Source organism: Bubalus kerabau, chromosome 4 (genome assembly GCF_029407905.1).
Source record: "Bubalus kerabau isolate K-KA32 ecotype Philippines breed swamp buffalo chromosome 4, PCC_UOA_SB_1v2, whole genome shotgun sequence".
Taxonomy (NCBI): domain Eukaryota; kingdom Metazoa; phylum Chordata; class Mammalia; order Artiodactyla; family Bovidae; genus Bubalus; species Bubalus kerabau.
In genome coordinates this window covers 43,648,462-43,666,708 of record NC_073627.1, presented here as the reverse complement: position 1 = coordinate 43,666,708, position 18,247 = coordinate 43,648,462, and the positions used below count along the sequence as shown (strand labels likewise).

General features: G+C 40.3%; 1 protein-coding gene across 1 annotated transcript in view; it reads left to right on the top strand.

The window, feature by feature from the left end:
* The first annotated feature begins 5,116 nt into the window (after window positions 1-5,116).
* The window catches only part of TAOK1 (TAO kinase 1), a 107,552-nt gene continuing 94,421 nt past the window's right edge, over window positions 5,117-18,247 (top strand). Inside the window, exon 1 of the mRNA XM_055577078.1 lies at window positions 5,117-5,417. The gene's annotated coding sequence lies outside the window, so the exon portion shown is untranslated. The remainder of the gene's footprint in view (window positions 5,418-18,247) is intronic.

Sequence of the window (18,247 nt, the reverse complement as noted above, 5' to 3'; positions counted from 1 at the left end):
TTGCCACATTCATGGATGTCCCAGACAATTGTGATGTACTGATCATGGGCGCCTGCCAGACAGTAGCATCAGAGAAGTGTGATGAATATTTACCTCCTGACACACACACACACACACACACACACACACACACACAACATCTACAATTTGAAAACATTTCCCATGGGTTAGGCACTTTACATGTTACGTTAGTATTATTTTTTTTAATAATTTTTAAAATTTATTTATTTTTGGCTGTCCTGGGTCTTTGTTGCTGCACAGGTTTTTCTGTGGTTGGAGTGAGCGGGGGCTACTTGTCATTGCATTGCACAGGCTTCTTATTGCAGTGGCTTGTTTTGTTGCATAGCACAGGCTCAAGGGCACCCAGCTTCAGTAGTTGTGGCAGAACTCCCTGGCTCTAGCATACAGGCTCAATAGTTGTGGCACATGGGCTTGGTGGCTCTAAGGCATGTGGGATTTTCCTGGATCAGGGATCGAACTCCAGTCTACTGTTTTGGTGGGTGGATTCCTTACCATTGAGCCACCAGGGAAGCCCCATGTTACCTTATTTAAATCCTCACACAATCCTGTGAGGGAGGTAATGTCAACCCCGTTTTACAGAAAAGGAAAGCAAAACTCAGGCTGGTTATGAAGTCAGCACAAAATAACATACTCACCGACAGGAATGACAGCGGGAGACGGAACTCCACGGTCAATTTTTTTTTTTGTCGTTAGACACTTTAATTTTCTTCGTTAATATACACGCATTGTTTTTAGTTGTTAAAAATAATTTTATTTTACATTTTTAGTTATATTAATATATACGGTTTATTGGCAACATTGTTTATAACATATTGTATCAAGTGCACCACATGGAACATTTAACAAGATAGACAATATCCTAATTATATTCTCACAATACAATGAAAAGGATTCAACTCAAGCCAGAGCCTGTAAGAAATTATTTGCACATCATGTACATCTGATAAAGGACCTCTACAGTCCATGTTTTTCACTCTGGCCGTACTGCCTTCACATCCACTGCCTGATATCTTCAGGGCTGGCTTTCTTTAAGACTCCGGTGCAGCTGCTTTAATTTATTCATGGCTTTTGCTACAGATGCGTATCTGATAGATACCCGAGACTGAAAGTTTTCTAGGGCAGGACTTTGTTGAACTAAATTGTATTCTACCATCCTTAGGGACCTTGGCCCAGCGTTTATTTCTGTGTGTTAAAATGGGACAATCTAGGACTTCCCTGGTGGTCCAGTGGTTGAGACTCTACAACCCCAGTACAGGGGGACCTCAAGTACCTCAAGTGAGAAACAGGTATGAACCATCACAGCAGAGGCCATGGGGAAGAGGAACCAGGCCAATTCAAGAACTGTTCAGGAGTTAAATCCACAGAAAGCACAGTCCCTGCAACCATTCTAAGCACTGACTACCACTGATGAGTGTAAATTTCTTTTCTTTCTTGGATAAATTCTAAGAATTGAATAACTTATATGTTTTACAGTATCTACTAAAAATACCTTCATGTTGAACAAATCTGACTTTGGGATATGCCCCTGTAGGTGTGTGTGTGTGTGTGAAATTTGAAGAATTTGAGGAAAGAGGCCTATTAGCACAAGATCATAGGCACAGATCTGGGATAATAATAATAATATTAAGACAGCCAGAGTCTCTTAAGATGCCCTATGTGTTGAGGAAACAGAGTGGGGTGTGGGGGAGCTGTAATTTAGACAGAGGTAAGTGTGAGAACAAGGTCATGGCTGATACAAAATACTATAAAAATACTCCCTATACAACAACAAACCTTTATTAGTCTTAAAAAATTTTTTTTAGGCTATGCCATAGGTCATGCAGGATCTTAGCTCCCCAACCAGGCAGAGTCTTATCCACTGGGCTGCCAGGAAAGTTCCCAACATCAAACCTTTAGATTTCACTCCCAGTTTACAAGAAAAATAGTGATTGAAGCAAATGTGAAATGACATCATAAGGATGCAACTGGCCAAGTCCAGAATGTGGAAATTTCTTAAGATATATAATCTGGTTTCTTCAGCAAATAATCTGTGTATGAAAAAGGAAGAAAAAAGGAAAGGAGAAGAAAAAAAGGAAGGGAAAATGTTATACATGAAAAAAAACTTGAGAGACATATTTATCAATCAAGTGCAAAGTGCAGATCCCGATTCAGATAAATGGGGTATGAAATAATATTTTGGAAACTATTGGGGAAAAAACTGAACATGAGTTGGGTATTAAATCATATTAAGGACATATTTTAAAGGTGTGATAAAGAAATCATGGTTATGTTAAAAGTATTTATTAGAGATACATATTCAGTTCAGTTGCTCAGTTGTGTCCGACTCTTTGTGACCCCATGGACTGCAGCATGCTAGGCTTCCCTGTCCATCACCAACTCCCAGAGCCTGCTCAAACTCATGTCCTTCAAGTCAGTGATGCCATCCAACCATCTCATCCTCTGTCATCCCCTTTTCCTCCTGCCTTCAATCTTTCCCAGCACCAGGGTCTTTTCCAATTAGTTCTTCGAGTTAGTTCTTCTCATCAGGTGCCCAAAGTATTAGAAGTTCAGCTTTGTCATCAGTCCTTCCAATGAATATTCAGGACTGATATCCTTTAGGATTGACCAGTTTGATCTCCTTGCAGTCCAAGGGACTCTCAAGAGTCTTCTCCAACACCACAGTTCAAAAGCATCAATTCTTTGGCATTCAGATACCAGAGATATCAGAAATCAGAGATACATGTTAAAGTAAATATTTACAGGTGAAATGTTATCATGGTTTGTTAGAGATTTACTTAAAAGTGCATGAGGGTGGACTTCCCTGGTGGTACTGGATAAGAATCGGCCTGCCAATGCAGGGGACAGGGGTTCCATCCCTGGTCCAGGAAGATTCACGTGCCACAGAGTAACTGAGTCCATGCGCCATAACTATCAAGCCCGCATGCTACAACTACTGAAACCTGTGCCCCTAGAGCCTGAGCTCTGCAACAAGAGAGACGCCACTGCAATGAGAAGCCCATGCACAAGAAGAGTAGCCCCTGCTCACCTCAACTAGAGAAAGCCTGTATGCAGCAAGGAAGACCCAGCACAGCCAAACAAACAAACCCCCATGGGGTGAGGGAAAAGGTTGTGGGAGAACAGGTGAAACAAGAATGATGAAGTGTGATAACCAGTGAAGTTGGGGTAAGTCATGAGGTTTACTATTCTGACTCCTTTTTTGTTTGTTTGAAATTTTCTATAAAAAATTAAGAACAAATACTACAGGAAAGCATGAATCTCTTTCCATTCCCAAATGTATAAAGTAACCAGAAGAGAACATTCTTGCTGTAACACTCTCAGAAAATGGGATCAGGATTGGAGGGGCATTATTTAAGGAGTATGTGGCGGGAGAAGGGCTCCAGGGACAGGACGGTACAAGAAAAACTGTTTCTGAGCAGTGCTGAAAAAGCCATAGAGGAACACAAATTTCAAGATGAAAGGAGTATCAACTATGCCAACTATTGTAGATGTCAAGAAGGAAAGGATTAAAATGATTACTCCACTAGATATAACTAGGAAGTCACTCTTGACCTTGGCAGGATCAAAGTTTTCATTTTCAGTGGAGGTGGGATGATATACAACTTTTCCAAGAACTTGTCTATGAAGGAGAGGTACGGTGAAGATTGTAATCTCTCCTTCAATCTCAAAGAAGAATAAATTAGGGCATTTTTTGGTTTTTCATGCTGAGGGGAAGTTGCCCCTTTGAGAAAGATTGATGACATAGATGAAAAGAGTAATGACCAACTGATTTGCAAAGCAAGGACTCTTACTAGGAGAGGGAACATTGCGAACAAATTATACATACATCCCGCTGAAGCAGAGAGCTAGTTTTTTTTCTCATCACAGCCAACGTACTTGCCTAGTTTAACTTCCAATTATTGTTCTGGCGTACATATTCACTTACAAGTCCCACATGACACATCTATTTATCTCAGTTTTATACACTGAAGAAAAAAGATTTTTTTATGACTGAACTTTAGGCATACCTTTTGGTTCTTGAATAAAATTGTTCTCTTTGTGGCCCACCCAAGAGGTTTTCCCCTTTAAAAGGTTTTCATTACAAAAAATGAGAAGCACTACCTCTTCTCTTAGAACTCTTCAGTTTGTTTACTGCTCTTATTACTCAGCCTACTCACTCCACAAAAACTTTTCAAGAATTTGTCCTTTTTCTACCATCGCTAACATATAGGATGGTGTAGATCTGTATTTCTCTTATTACCGTTCCAAAAATTATTATAAACTTTTCGAATCTGAAAAACTCAATTATATACTGATTACGCTGACCATCTTATCTCTGAATTCCAAGGAGGGATTGAAGTAAAGTGTGTAAGAAGGGGATTATTCAACACGTCAGGGAAAACTTCATTCTCAGGGTTATGGGTGGGGGGTGCAGATACTTTGGGAGTGGGAAAAGCAGAGGCGGAGGAGAGCATATAAGCTCTTCTTTCTTAGGTTTCAGGGTGAAATAAATGCACCTGACGCACGCGTGGCAGAAGAGCTCCGCCAGCTGAGCGAGCCGGGGCCGGACAGAGGCTGTAAACTCGGGGACACTCGTGAGACTCCGTCCAGTGTTAGCACTCGCGCGTTCCCGTGAGGGCGTGCACGCGTACGCAGTCTTGTCTCGCGCAGGGTCGAGCCTGTCAGGCGGGAAATCTCGCGAGATCGGAGACTGGGATGACTGTCGGGAGGAGGGGAGTGGTGTCGGGGAAGGGGGGGAATCTGGGCAGCGGCCGGGCTCTGTGGCTTCAGGGCTCGGAGAGAGAGAGGGAGGGTGGCAAAGAGAGTGAGTCGGTGCCGCCGCCTGCCTAAGGAGAGAGGAGGGGTCCCGCTTGCCTGCGCCCTTCGCGGGCCGAGAGCGCGAGGCACCCGCAACCTCTGAGGCCTCCGGCCCCTGGGGACCCCGCCCCGCCGCCGGCCGGCCGGCCCGGGGCCTCTCTTCCCTTTGTGAGCGCCCCCTTCCCAGGGGTGGTGGTGGTGGCGGAGGGCTGTGCGTGGGCCCGCCCGCCGAGGGGCCGCGGCGGGGGACCGAGAGGGCCTCGGCTGTGTGAGGACAGGAGGCGGCCGAGGCCCGGGCCGGTTCCCCCGAGGCGGCGGCGGCGGCGGCGGCGGCTCCCGGCACTTCCCCGCGCCATCTTAGCTGAGCCCAAGCGCTGAGGGCGCCTCCTCGACCCCAGTCGTCCCCTCGCCCCCCCCCCCCCCCCCCCGCCCCTTGTCGCAGAGCTTGGGCTGGGCGGCTTGCTGGGGCTCCGGGGGGGGGGGCGGCGGTCTGTCGCCTGGCCCCCTCCTCCTCCTCACTCCTCGCCCTCCAGCGTAGCGGCTCTCTCGGCGCTGCAGGGGGCTGCGCCTGCCTACTCCGCCCCAGACCTGTCGGCGAAAGGGTAAGGGCACCTCTGCTTTGGGAAAGGGAGACATGGAGGGGGCGGGGAAATTCGGCCCACTCTGGCCGCTGCGCGGAAGCTGGGATGTGGGGGTGGGGTGGGGGAGGGAGACAAGGAGGGTCTGTGATTCTGTGGGTGGGGTGAGGAAGCTGGTGAACTAGGCGCCCTCCTGTTTTGAGGGGCAAGAGCAATTGCATTCCTCTTTCCTGAGGGTCACCGGAAGGGGTGGTGGAAGGGGATGTCTCGAGGAAGGTGTGGCCCTCCTAGGGAGACAGGGTTGATGTGCACCCCGACTTAAAGGCGCGAGGTCCCCTTCCCTTCTGATCCCTCTGCTCCTCCCTCTTCTCCTTTGTAGTGTCTGTGTATTCTTGAGAAGGGAGACTGCTCTGGATAGTCTACTGGGTAGATTCCTCCCGCTCCCCAGGAAGTCTGTACCCCACTTCTGTAGGGGTGATGGAAGCGTTTCTTTCCCCCTACCCTTCCCCATCCTTTAGTCTGCTGCAGTGCTGCAGAAGTCCAAGGCAGTTTCTTCATACACAGGCCCGTGTATACACTGAAGGGAGGGGGAGCGGGAGAGGGAAGTAATGGCGATTCCCTTAGAAAGGTTACCCCTTTTCCTTTGGTTTTAAATCGATAACAGTACCGGTTTAATACTCTTGAGATCTGTCCGTGGGAAGTATATCTGTTCCTGTTGTTATTGCGGGGATATGGCCACTCAAGAGGGACCCTGCCATGTTAGGAACAGTTTTGATGGTCTCTCTTGCTCTCTCATTTGAACAGTAGATTGACTTTGTGTGAGCATATTGGGTTTTCGTTAAGATTCAAGTAAAATAATTTTGTTTTCTCTGATTTCCCACTTTTTTTTTCTCTTCCTATGACTTTTGTAGTACTTGAAGAATTATTCAAGATTATTCTGTACAGACAGGATGTCAGATGGACATTGCTTCTCCCTGAGCTGTGAATTTTTAGGGTTAATACTATTTTGTATACATCGAAATTGGAATTTTCCCAAAATGATTAGGCCACACACCTTTCTATTGCAAATGCTTTGTTTCTTAGTGTAAGGGAAAAATAAACGTTAATTTGCCTGATTATGCTGTAATACAATATTCTGTAGTCAAAAAGTCATTTTCCACTTTTGCTTCATGTCATATTTGTTTAAGACAAATCATCTTATCTGGTTTGTGGTAGTACTTATTGGTTTTGTTTAGTAGAATAGAAATAAATTAAAAAAAAATTACATTCTAGAAGTATGTTGCCAAGTTCTTCTTGTGACCAAAGAGGAGTCTTGAAGTCTATAGTTGATACTTTTCTCTTCACTGATGGAGTGAGTTCAAAACGTTCCATACTTGAATATTTATATAATTAAATAACTGTTACACAGAGTGATGAAGATGACTAAATACAGAGATCATGTCTTGACATTTTACCATCAAGTTGTATTTATTGTTTAAGCTTTACTTAGTGGCTGACTTGTTTTTATATACTTCCCTGCCATCTACATTTTACATTGTTCATCAGAGCTCTTTTGGTGTTTGTTGCATTTTGAAACCCATTTTAAGACAAGGATTTAAAGATGTTAAAGGCAGTAGTAGTGTTAAGCATTAATTTATTTTCTGTCTTATTTCATGATTTTAATATAGGAGGACACGTTAATGGTATGTTAAGTCAGTTTTTATTATTTTTACTTGGCAAATCTCCTTGCTTTTTTTATTCTCTTGATTTTTTATCTGAATTCATTTAAATTTAAACAGCACTTCTCATTTGAATCTTTATTTCATGGCACAATGCAGCATGTTGTGGTGGGCAGTTTTTCCCTGTATGGCAAACTGTGACGTAAAGTTTAATTCTCTATGTTATGGCTTGTTGTTGATAATTAATTCGTATATACTAGCATGTGTAAACCCCAGCTTATTAAAGAGTGTCTGTTTTGTCTTTCAAAGATGTAGAGAGAGGGGATTTATCAATAAGGGCTATAAAACTTAAGGATGTAGACAGGATATAGGTAAACTACTTGCTATACATCAGAATGCTGGAACTAAGAAGTACTCTTTAGAAAAATTATAAAGAGACCCTTGTCAATAGTTGGTAGGAATTCTGCTAAAAGTGGTAAAATTATGTTCATGACCAATTAGATAAATTCATTATTGGGGGAAAAACTGAGGGTTATGGCAGCTGAGTTCTGATGCTGCTGTCAGAAAGAGAATACTGAGAACTATTAGTCTGAGTTGGTTGATTCCAGATTAGTATGGTACCTCTTGTGTTTCTAAATAGTTCATCTACAAAATGGCAGTGGACATCACTTCCTGTTCTTTCACAACTGACTCTCTGAATTCCCTTTTAATGACTTAATTTTTGGCATTCTCGTATCTGATTTGCTAATTTTGTTATAATTCTCATGCTTTATAGATGGAAGAATTTGTTAGAATCAATTTAGTTTTAAAAGGTTTTATATAGAATTATTTTGACAGTAACTAAGTATCCTTCCAAATTAAAGGATATTTTCTCAAACATTTAAACTCTGAAAGGTTTTAAAGAAATATAACAATATACAGGACCAAAAGTATGAGTGAACTGAATAGAAAGTAGTTACTGTATTTTCTGTAATATATATTTTGGGAGAACAGTAGATATGCAGTTAATTGACCATGTTAGTATACACCATGCTTTCTGCATATCAAAGTATAGGCATGATACTTGATCCCATGTTATGATGCCATCCCACTAGTACGAAAGAAACTAATTATTTGCAAAATACTAGAAGAACCAAATACTCTTAACCATAAAAAGTGTAATTTAAGAATTTGCTAGTACTTGTAAATATGGAGCTGGAGGAGGGCACAGCATCCCATTCTAGTATTTTTGCCAGGACAATTCCATGGACAGAGGAGTCTGGTGGGTGACGGTCCATAGGGTCACAGAGAGTCGGACATGACTGAAATGACTTAGCATGCACACAGTGGATATGAATACTTAGTAAATCCAGAAGTTATTTAGAGGGCCAATTCTTGGCATTGAATTTACATTTGAGATTGATCTTATTCAGATTACCTGGAAATAAATTCTGTTTTCCATTTGACCACTTGAAATATTAAAATCGTTTTCTCTCTCCTGTGTATATCTTTTTGGTTATCAGTAGTCTGTTGTAACAATTGCACTCATACTATTAACTTTTTAGAAATTAGGAGCTTTTTTATATGTATTAGTTAAGGGCTGCTGTTCAGTTCCGGATTATATATGAATGAATCTCTTCTAAAGTTTCAATTCTGTAGTCAAAAATAAAAGTGAGATTGTTGTATCAGAGTGCCAATGTATGTTCATCCACCTTTAGGTTTCTGTACTTGTTCATGGTTGGATTTTTTTTTTTATTGTTCAAGGTTTCAAATTTTAAAATGTGAGTGTAGGAGAAAGAAATGGCAACCCACTCCAGTATTCTTGCCTGGAAAAGTCCATGGACAGAGGAGCCTGGCGGGCTGCAGCCCATGGGGTTAGATGACTGAGCATGCATGCATGAGGGTGGAGAGAGATGGGTTGGTAGCAATAAATTGGTAGAACTAAAAAATAAATAAATAAAATGTAAGTGTAAAAAACACAAATCCATTATATTGGATTAAAATTTTTAATTTTTAATGATAAAAATTAATATTTAATATCATTAAAGTGTCTCATACCTTCTTCTTTTTTTTTTTTTTTCTCATACCTTCTTAAAAAATCCAAATGAATTTAAAAATTATGGAGGGACTAGAAACAATTTCAATTGGGATGTTCTGTCAACATTTGGTAACAATTATTTCTATATCAGTCTCTTGTTTGTGCTAGAAGAAGACTTTTTGTTCTGAAATAGAGTTTAAGGCTGCATCCTCTTACCTAGTGACTGAATTGAGTGGCCCATAAAAGGTGGAAAGGCTTTTCACAATATAAAGTACTTGGCATGTAAATAGAGTTAATGAAAGTACAGGTTACTAAATACTTTATATAATAAATATATAGCCTGTTAAAAATATCAATGACACTGGAATTGTTATGTAAACATAACTACATTTAATGTACCCTAACTTATCTTTGGAGAAGGCAGTGGCAACCCACTCCAGTACTCTTGCCTGGAAAATCCCATGGACGGAGGAGCCTGGTAGGCTGCAGTCCATGGGGTCGCGAAGAGTCAGACACGACTGAGCGACTTCACTTTGACTTTTCACTTTCATGCATTGGAGAAGGAAATGGCAACCCACTCCAGTGTTCTTGCCTGGAGAATCCCAGGGACAGCGGAGCCTGGTGGGCTGCCGTCTATGGGGTCGCACAGAGTCGGAAACGACTGAAGCGACTTAGCAGCAACTTATCTTTAAAGTTAAGAAGGGGATGATTTTTCCTTTTGATAAAGTTATTCAATATGATAGTGTTGTGCAGATTCAGAAATAAATGAATTACTTCATTTAAGGAGCACACATGCAAAGTTCAGTTTCTGAGAAAAGCTGCTGCTGCTGCTGCTAAGTAGCTTCAGTCATGTCTGACTCTGTGCAACCCCATAGACGGCAGCCCACCAGGCTCCCCCGTCCCTAGGATTCTCCAATCAAGAACACTGGAGCGGGTTGCCATTTCCTTCTCCAATGCATGAAATTGAAAAATGAAAGTGAAGTCGCTCAGTCATGTCCAACTTTTCGCGACCCCATGGACTGCAGCCTACCAGGCTCCTCCATCCATGAGATTTTCCAGGCAAGAGTACTGGAGTGGGTCGCCATTGCCTTCTCTTCTGAGAAAAGCATCAACAGATAATGGTATGGAGCACAATATTTGGATCTGTAGTCACCAATAATAAACTGGCGCTTCAGTTCAGTTCTGTCGCTCAGTCGTGTCTGACTCTTTGCGACCCCGTGAATCGCAGCACTCCAGGCCTCCCTGTCCATCACCAACTCCTGGAGTTCACTCAGACTCACGTCCATCGAGTCGGTGATGCCATCCAGCCATCTCATCCTCTGTCGTCCCCTTGTCCTCCTGCCCGCAATCCCTCCCAGCATCAGCCTTTTCCAATGAGTCAACTCTTCGCATAGGTGGCCAAAGTACTGGAGTTTCAGCTTTAGCATCATTCCTTCCAAAGAAATCCCAGGGCTGATCTCCTTCAGAATGGACTGGTTGGATCTCCTTGCAGTCCAAGGGACTCTCAAGAGTCTTCTCCAACACCACAGTTCAAAAGCATCAATTCTTCAGCACTCAGCTTTCTTCACAGTCCAACTCTCACATCCATACATGACCACGGGAAAAACCATAGCCTTGACTAGACGGACCTTTGTTGGCAAAGTAATGTCTCTGCTTTTCAATATGCTGTCTAAGTTGGTCATAACTTTCCTTCCAAGCGTTTAATGTATCTTAATTTCACCATTTATTAGCTGTGTGACTTCTTTATGTCACTTTTTAAGCCTCACTTTCCCTGGTGGCTCAGAGAAGGAAATGGCAACCCACTCCAGTATTCTTGCCTGGAAAATCACATAGACAGAGAGGTCTGGTGGGCTACAGTCCATGGGGTCTCAAAGAGTCGGACGCAGCTGAGTGACTAACACACTTCCCTGGTGGCTCAGATGGTAAAGAATCCGCCTGCAATGCGGGAGACCTGGGTTCAATCCCTGGGTTGAGAAGATCCCTTGGAGAAGGGAATGGCAACCCACTCTAGTATTCTTGCCTGGAGAATTCCATGGACAGAGGAGCATGGCAGGCTACAGTCCCTGGTTGCAAAGAGTCGTCTGAGTGACTGAACACTTTTTCCTGGTCTATAAAATGAAAACAATGTCTACTTTATAAGGTTGTTAGGTTTAAATGGGATAATACTTATTAAGTACTTAACATATTGCTTGATATGTAGTAAGCACTCAATAAGATGTTGGCTTTCACATACTGGCCACTTAATAAATGTTTATAAATGAAGATAGGGAGTCTTAATTTTTAAGAATGAATTATATTCCATAATTTTTATTTGAAGTTAGATTTATACATTTGGAGCTCTCTTTCTGTGTGTGTGTGTGTGTGTGTGTGTGTGTGTGTGTATATATGCATATAACATTTTTGAAAGAAATGGTTAGAATTTCTTTTTTAAAATAATATTTATTTATTTGGCTGACTGAGTCCTACTTACCATGTGGGATCTTCAATCTTCATTGCTGCATGCGGGATCTTTAGATGCGGCATGTGGAATTTAGTTTCCTGACCAGGGATCAAACCCCAGTGCCCTCCATTGGGAGCTCAGAGTCTTAGCCACTGGACCATCACAGAAGTCCCAGAAAAGGTTACACTTTCTAACCAAGGGTAGCTTGCAAACTTTTTGTACCTATAATGAACTACTATGTGGTTCTGTAAGAGATTTTCTTTTTCCTTTGCTGGATGTAAACCTGTCTTGAAGACAAAATTTCCTTTCCCTTTAGTTGTTGTTGGTGTTCAGTCACTGAGTTTGTGTCCAACTTTTTGCAACCCCATGGACTGTAGCCCGCCAGGCTCCTCTGTCCTCCACCATCTCCCAGAGTTTGCTCAAATTCATGTCCATTGAGTCAGTGATGCTATTAATATCTAACCATCTCATCCTCTGCCACCCGCTTCTCCTTTTGCCTTGTTTCCCCCTGCATCAGGGTCTTTTACAGTGAGTTGGCTCTTCGAATCAGGTGGCCAGAGTTTTGGAGTTGCAGCGTCATCAGCAGTCCTTCCAATGAATATCGAGGGTTGATTTTCTTTAGGATTGACTGGTTTGATCTTCTTGCAGTCCAAGGAGACTTCTAAATCTCATACTTCTACTTCCTGGAACTCTTTTCAGTGTCCCTGGCTTTGAAGGAATTCAAAGTAGTCATTTTCTCCTAAGGCTTTTTCTAGGTATGTTTTGTAGGTATGTCCCACCTTGAACATGCTTTATATTCCACAGTATATTAATTCAGCAAATGTTAAGTGATGATTATGTGCCAATAAGACTTGGTCCCTGCCGTGGAGGAATCCTGTCTTTTCATTTTTTCCACTTAAATAGTTTTCTCAAACTAGATATTCAGAGGAAAGCAGGGACCTTCCCGTGGTTGTCAGTTCCTCTAAACCAGTTCTTTTCAAATTTTAGGTTGTGACCCATTAGTGACTTGTCAATTCAATTTAGTGGATCACAACACCAGGTTTTTTTAATGAAAAATAATGAGGAAATGTCAGAGTGTGATGTGTAAGTAAAGATGAGCGTTGTAATGGGAAACTTCTTTTGGCTTTATTTTTATGAGTTCTGGGTACACAGTTAAATTGTTTTGAAATTTCTTTTTGAACCCTCATATCTGAATATGCTTATTTTTTCTTTTTCTTTCAACAACTCTACTTTCAGTCTCTCCTGATTCTAGTCTCTCATCTATTTGTTAGTTATGTTGCACATATTTACCTTTCCTAGGTCTTAAATCTTGTAGGGTACTGAAGACTTTGTCTAGTAAGTCCTGGGCAGGATGCCAGCAGTTTGGGGTATGATGATAACTTCTGAGGTTTTTATTTTGGGGAATATATTATCACATATCTAATGTCACATCTTACGTGAGGGCAGTTTCTCACGAATTGCAGAATTTATTAAAAAAAAAACAACTTTATTTGGAGCATAATAAAATATATTTTTATTTGAGGCATATGTAGATTTAAACTATTAGTTGTAACATGTAATTCAATAAAGTTTATTATTATTACTAAATGTATTGAGTATATTGAAAAAATTTCCGTGTACTTCTGTGCATTGTCTAAAGATATCCTTATATTTTGATGTTTTTAATTGACTTATGATAGTAGTTACAAGTCTCAATAGTTTGTATTTTGGACTGATTTCTTCCAATTTATTCCCATGAAAACTGAGAAAAGTTTCAGAAAAAAGTTGATGAACAGCATTATTAAGCAAGGTCAAGGTTTTTTTCCTTTTTTACACTTGGGAATTTAGTGTCACTCAAAATTGGGAAAGCTTTGTCTCTTTGCCAAAAGCATCCGTAATCCTTGATTGTAATAACTTATTAATGTGTAATTGTACTTGATAAGGAAACTTGAGTCTTCAACGTTGCACGGAAAACTCTGTATGGTTTATATTATAGTATTTAATATATAGAATTTAAGTAAACTCTTGCTGTGTAAATGGTAGGTGATGACTGTGATGTTTTATAGAGCCCACCACTTCGTAGGAGTACACTGTTTCAGTTAGTTGTTTCTTAAAATTCAAGGGTGCTGAGTCCTGGGGTGCAGTGTAATGTGCTCACTTTCACATTCTTTACTTTATGTGATTGTTAGTGATGGTAATTTTTCCATTACCTGGAAAAGCACAAATAATTTAAACAGAGTAATGAAAAGATCCTTTTATCTTTAATTTAGATACTGACAAAATCGTTTTGTGTATTATGTATGAAAGTTCAGTTCTGTGAAGTAATGCCATAAAACTTAAGGCTAAAAGGATTTTAAGAAGGAAAAGATGTGAAAATTTTCTACTTAGGAAAGAAATGCTCTGTAGTAGAAAAACTTGAATGCTAACTGTAGAAAGTATAGAATATGGATATTTGTTTATGTGATACTTGGAGCTCATTGTAGATATGCATGCAGATGTAAACTGGAGAAATCACTGTGTTCAAAAATAGCATGGTTTTAGGGGAAAACAAAAATAGTGATACATGAATTTTGTTTTGTAATGTATATTAGATACTTTGATAAGTATCTAATATATCTGTTATAATCTGATATATCTGACTAATATATCTTATACTTAGAAGAATAAGGTTTACAAGAGAGTTTGTTCCTGTAGTAAAAGTTTTACTAAATCCCTAAATAATGGATTGTTACCAAATGAGTTTTTCTTTGGTTGAATACATAAGAAATAGATATTGTTTATTATTTAATCATCAAATCAGTGATAAGGGTGGTGGGTTTTTAAATTTATTTTTTGTTTTGCTTTTGCATTTAGTATTAATAGTTTCAGTTCATTTCAGTCGCTCAGTGGTGTCCAACTCTTTGCAACCCCATGGACTGCAGCACACCAGGCCTCCCTGTCCATCACCAACTCCCGGAGTTTACCCAAACTCATTTCCATTGAGTCGGTGATGCCATCCCACCACCTCGTCCTCTGTCATCCTCTTCTCCTCCCGCCTTCAATCTTTCCCAGCACCAGGGTCTTTTCCAGTGAGTCAGTTCTTCGCATCAGGGGGCCAGAGTATTGGAGTTTCAGCCTCAGCATTAGTCCTGATTTCCTTCAGGACGGACTGGTTGGATCTCCTTGCAGTCCAACGGATTCTCAAGAGTCTTCTCCAACACCAGAGTCCAAAAGCATCAATTCTTTGATGCTTTCTTTATAGTCCAACTCTCACATCCATACATGACTACTGGAAAAACCATAGCTTTGACTAGATGGACCTTTGTTGGCAAAAATAGTTTCAGTGTCAGAAGGGAATTGGGTTTTGTGTCTTTAAGAAGGACCGAATGTGATTTTTTGCATTTTTTTTTTCAATCAACGAGAATGGACCCACGTTGGCAGTTAAATGTTTTGAAAACTTTAGATAGTGATCAAATTAAGAACTTTCCATTTTTATTTATCAGATTTGGAATGCAGATATTTTAATAATAAATCATTCTCTCAAAAATTTTCCTTCAATTGAATACTTAGGCTACTAACATTTTACAGTCTGTCTACTCTAAACAACTAAATTTAACAAGGCATCTGGTTAATTTAAAAGCCTTGTAAATACACATTTTTGTTCAACCTTTCAGGAGATGGCAAGGAGTATATTAGGGGAGGAATAGTGAAATAGATACAGTAAGCAAACATCTAAAATGTATTTTATGGTTATCTTAGAGGTGGTAAATCCAGTCATCACCAATAAAATGGTTCTGTTGTTGAGATACAAAATGTTTATTAAGTAATACAAAAACTGTAATTGTTTTTGACAATACATTAAGGTATACTGCCATTATATTGGATTAATATTAAGTGAAATGATATCCCAAATTTTAGTTTCCTATTATTCTGCTTTATCTTATTCAGGTTGCATTGTGATATGTGATTAAAACATTTTTTTTAAAGTTTTATTCTTTTAATCCTTTTCAAACATAGTCATTAAGCTATTTGGTTTACTCATATTTGGTCTAAGCTTAATATAGATATCAATTTCAATTTAACTACTTGAAATACATAGATTATAGTTTATGATCTGTTGATTTGTACTATGAAAGCATCCAATTAGAATGGTAATTGATGGAATTTAAATTTAAAGACTACCAGTGGGCTTCCTTCATAGCTCAGTCGGTAAAGCATCTGTCTGCAATGCAGGAGACCTGGGTTCAATTCCTGGGTCGGGAAGATCCCCTGGAGAAGGAAATGGCAACCCACTCTAGTATTCTTGCTTGGAGAATCCCGTGGACAAAGGAGCCTGGCGGGCTACAGTCCATGGGCTCACAAGAGTCGGACACGACTTAGTACTAAACCACCACCAGTGTAGCTAGTATACTGTATAGCTTTAGTATCAAAATAAGATTCTGTAATAACACATGTACTTGTTATGTATCTTTTGAGTGCTTTTCATTCCAGGCACTGTGATTATCAAAATAGGTTCAGTGATGACATCTCTTATTATACATTTTTAAATGCTATTTGCTAGCTACTAAGCTGGGATACTGAAATGAGTACGATTTAATCTCTCCTGTTTTTTCAGTTTAGCAGGGAAACAGACTTGGAGACAAATTATATCATACAAAAACGCAGTGTCAAATTTCTCAATCATGGCAGTATTGACATTTTAGGTAGGATAATTCATTGTTGTGGGGTCTGTGTTGTATAAGACCATTTGCAGTATCCCTGGCCTTTACCTTTAGATACCAGAAGCACTCCCTCTCCCCAGTTGTGACAATTAAAAATGTTCCCAGACATTGTCAAATGCCCCCTGGGGAGTAAAATCACCTCTTATTGAGATTCACTGGCGTAGTGAATAAGTTACAAAGAGCTGTTATTGTACAAATGAAGGAAAGTCAAGGAATGTTTAGGTGGAGTGACCCCTTATGGGAGTGAAATATTGTATGAATCTTGAAGAAAAGTAGAACATGAAAGATCAGTGTCTAAGAGTGTAATTACTGATAGTTTGTGGCTGTAGGCTATGTTGTTTGGAAGGGAAATTCAGTAAAATGAAGCTGAAAAACTACTTTGGGGCCATGTAGCTTTTAAACTATTTAATTGAGTTATAATTAGTGCAGCAAAATGCATAAATATTAAGTGTAAGCTTGTTGAATTTTTGCAAATTTATATACTCCTGTAACTCACATGCGCAACAACATATGGAACATTTGCAGCATCTCTCAAGTTATTTCTTTTTTCCTTTTTTTTAAAAAAAATTAATCCGTGTTGTTTTTTTTAAATTAATTTAGAAAAATACTTGTCTGCACTGGGTCTTAGTTGCAGCATGCAGGACCTTTTAGTTGTGACATCTGGAATCTAGTTCCTTGACCAGGGATCAAACCCAGGGCCCCCTGCATTGGGAGTGTAGAGTCTTAGTCACTGGACCACCAGGCAAGTCCCTCTTACAGTTATTTCTTGAAGGCCCTTTTTTGCTGTGCTCCTGTTTGATATGAAAACCATATAAAAGCAAGGATATGGTATGATCAGATTTATGTTTTGAAAAGATTACTCTGGAATTATTGCAGAGAATAGATGGGCAAAAATTATACATAGAGAGGTTGGTTAGAAGGTCATTACAGAAGCCTATAAATAAGGAGTAGCGCTCATATGATGGATTTTAGAGAGATTACAAATAGCTGTGAAAAGAAGGGAAGCGAAAAGCAAGGGAGAAAGGAAAAGATATTCCCATTTGAATGCAGAGTTCCAAAGAATAGCAAGAAGAGATAAGAAAGCTTTCCTCAGTGATCAATGCAAAGAAATAGAGGAAAACAACAGAATGGGAAAGACTAGAGATCTCTTCAAGAAAATTAGAGATACCAAGGGAACATTTCATGCAAAGATGGGCTCGATAAAGGACAGAAATGATATGGACCTAACAGAGGCAGAAGATATTAAGAAGAGATGGCAAGAATACACAGAAGAACTGTACAGAAAAGATCTTCACGACCCAGATAATCTCAATGGTGTGATCACTGACCTAGAGCCAGACATCCTGGAATGTGAAGTCAAGTGGGCCTTAGGAAGCATCACTACGAACAAAGCTAGTGGAGGTGATGGAATTCCAGTTGAGCTGTTTCAAATCCTGAAAGATGATGCTGTGAAAGTGCTATACTCAGCATGCCAGCAAATTTGGAAAACTCAGCAGTGGCCACAGGACTGGAAAAGGTCAGTTTTCATTGCAATCCCAAAGAAAGGCAATGCCAAAGAATGCTCAAACTACCGCACAATTGCACTCATCTCACACGCTAGTAATGTAATGCTCAAAATTCTCCAAGCCAGGCTTCAGCAGTACGTGAACCGTGAACTTCCAGATGTTCAAGCTGGTTTTAGAAAAGGCAGAGGAACCAGAGATAGAATCGCCAGCATCCTCGAGATCATGGAAAAAGCAAGAGAGTTCCAGAAAAACATCTATTTCTGCTTTATTGACTGTGCCAAAGCCTTTGACTGTGTGGATCACAAGAAACTGGGGAAAATTCTGAAAGAGATGGGCATACCAGACCACCTGACCTGCCTCTTGAGAAACCTGTATGCAGGTCAGGAAGCAACAGTTAGAACTGGACATGGAACAACAGACTGGTTCTAAATAGGGAGAGGAGTACGTCAAGGCTGTATATTGTCACCCTGCTTATTTAACTTATATGCAGAGTGCATCATGAGAAAGGCTGGGCTGGAGGAAGCACAAGCTGGAATCAAGATTGCCGGGAGAAAT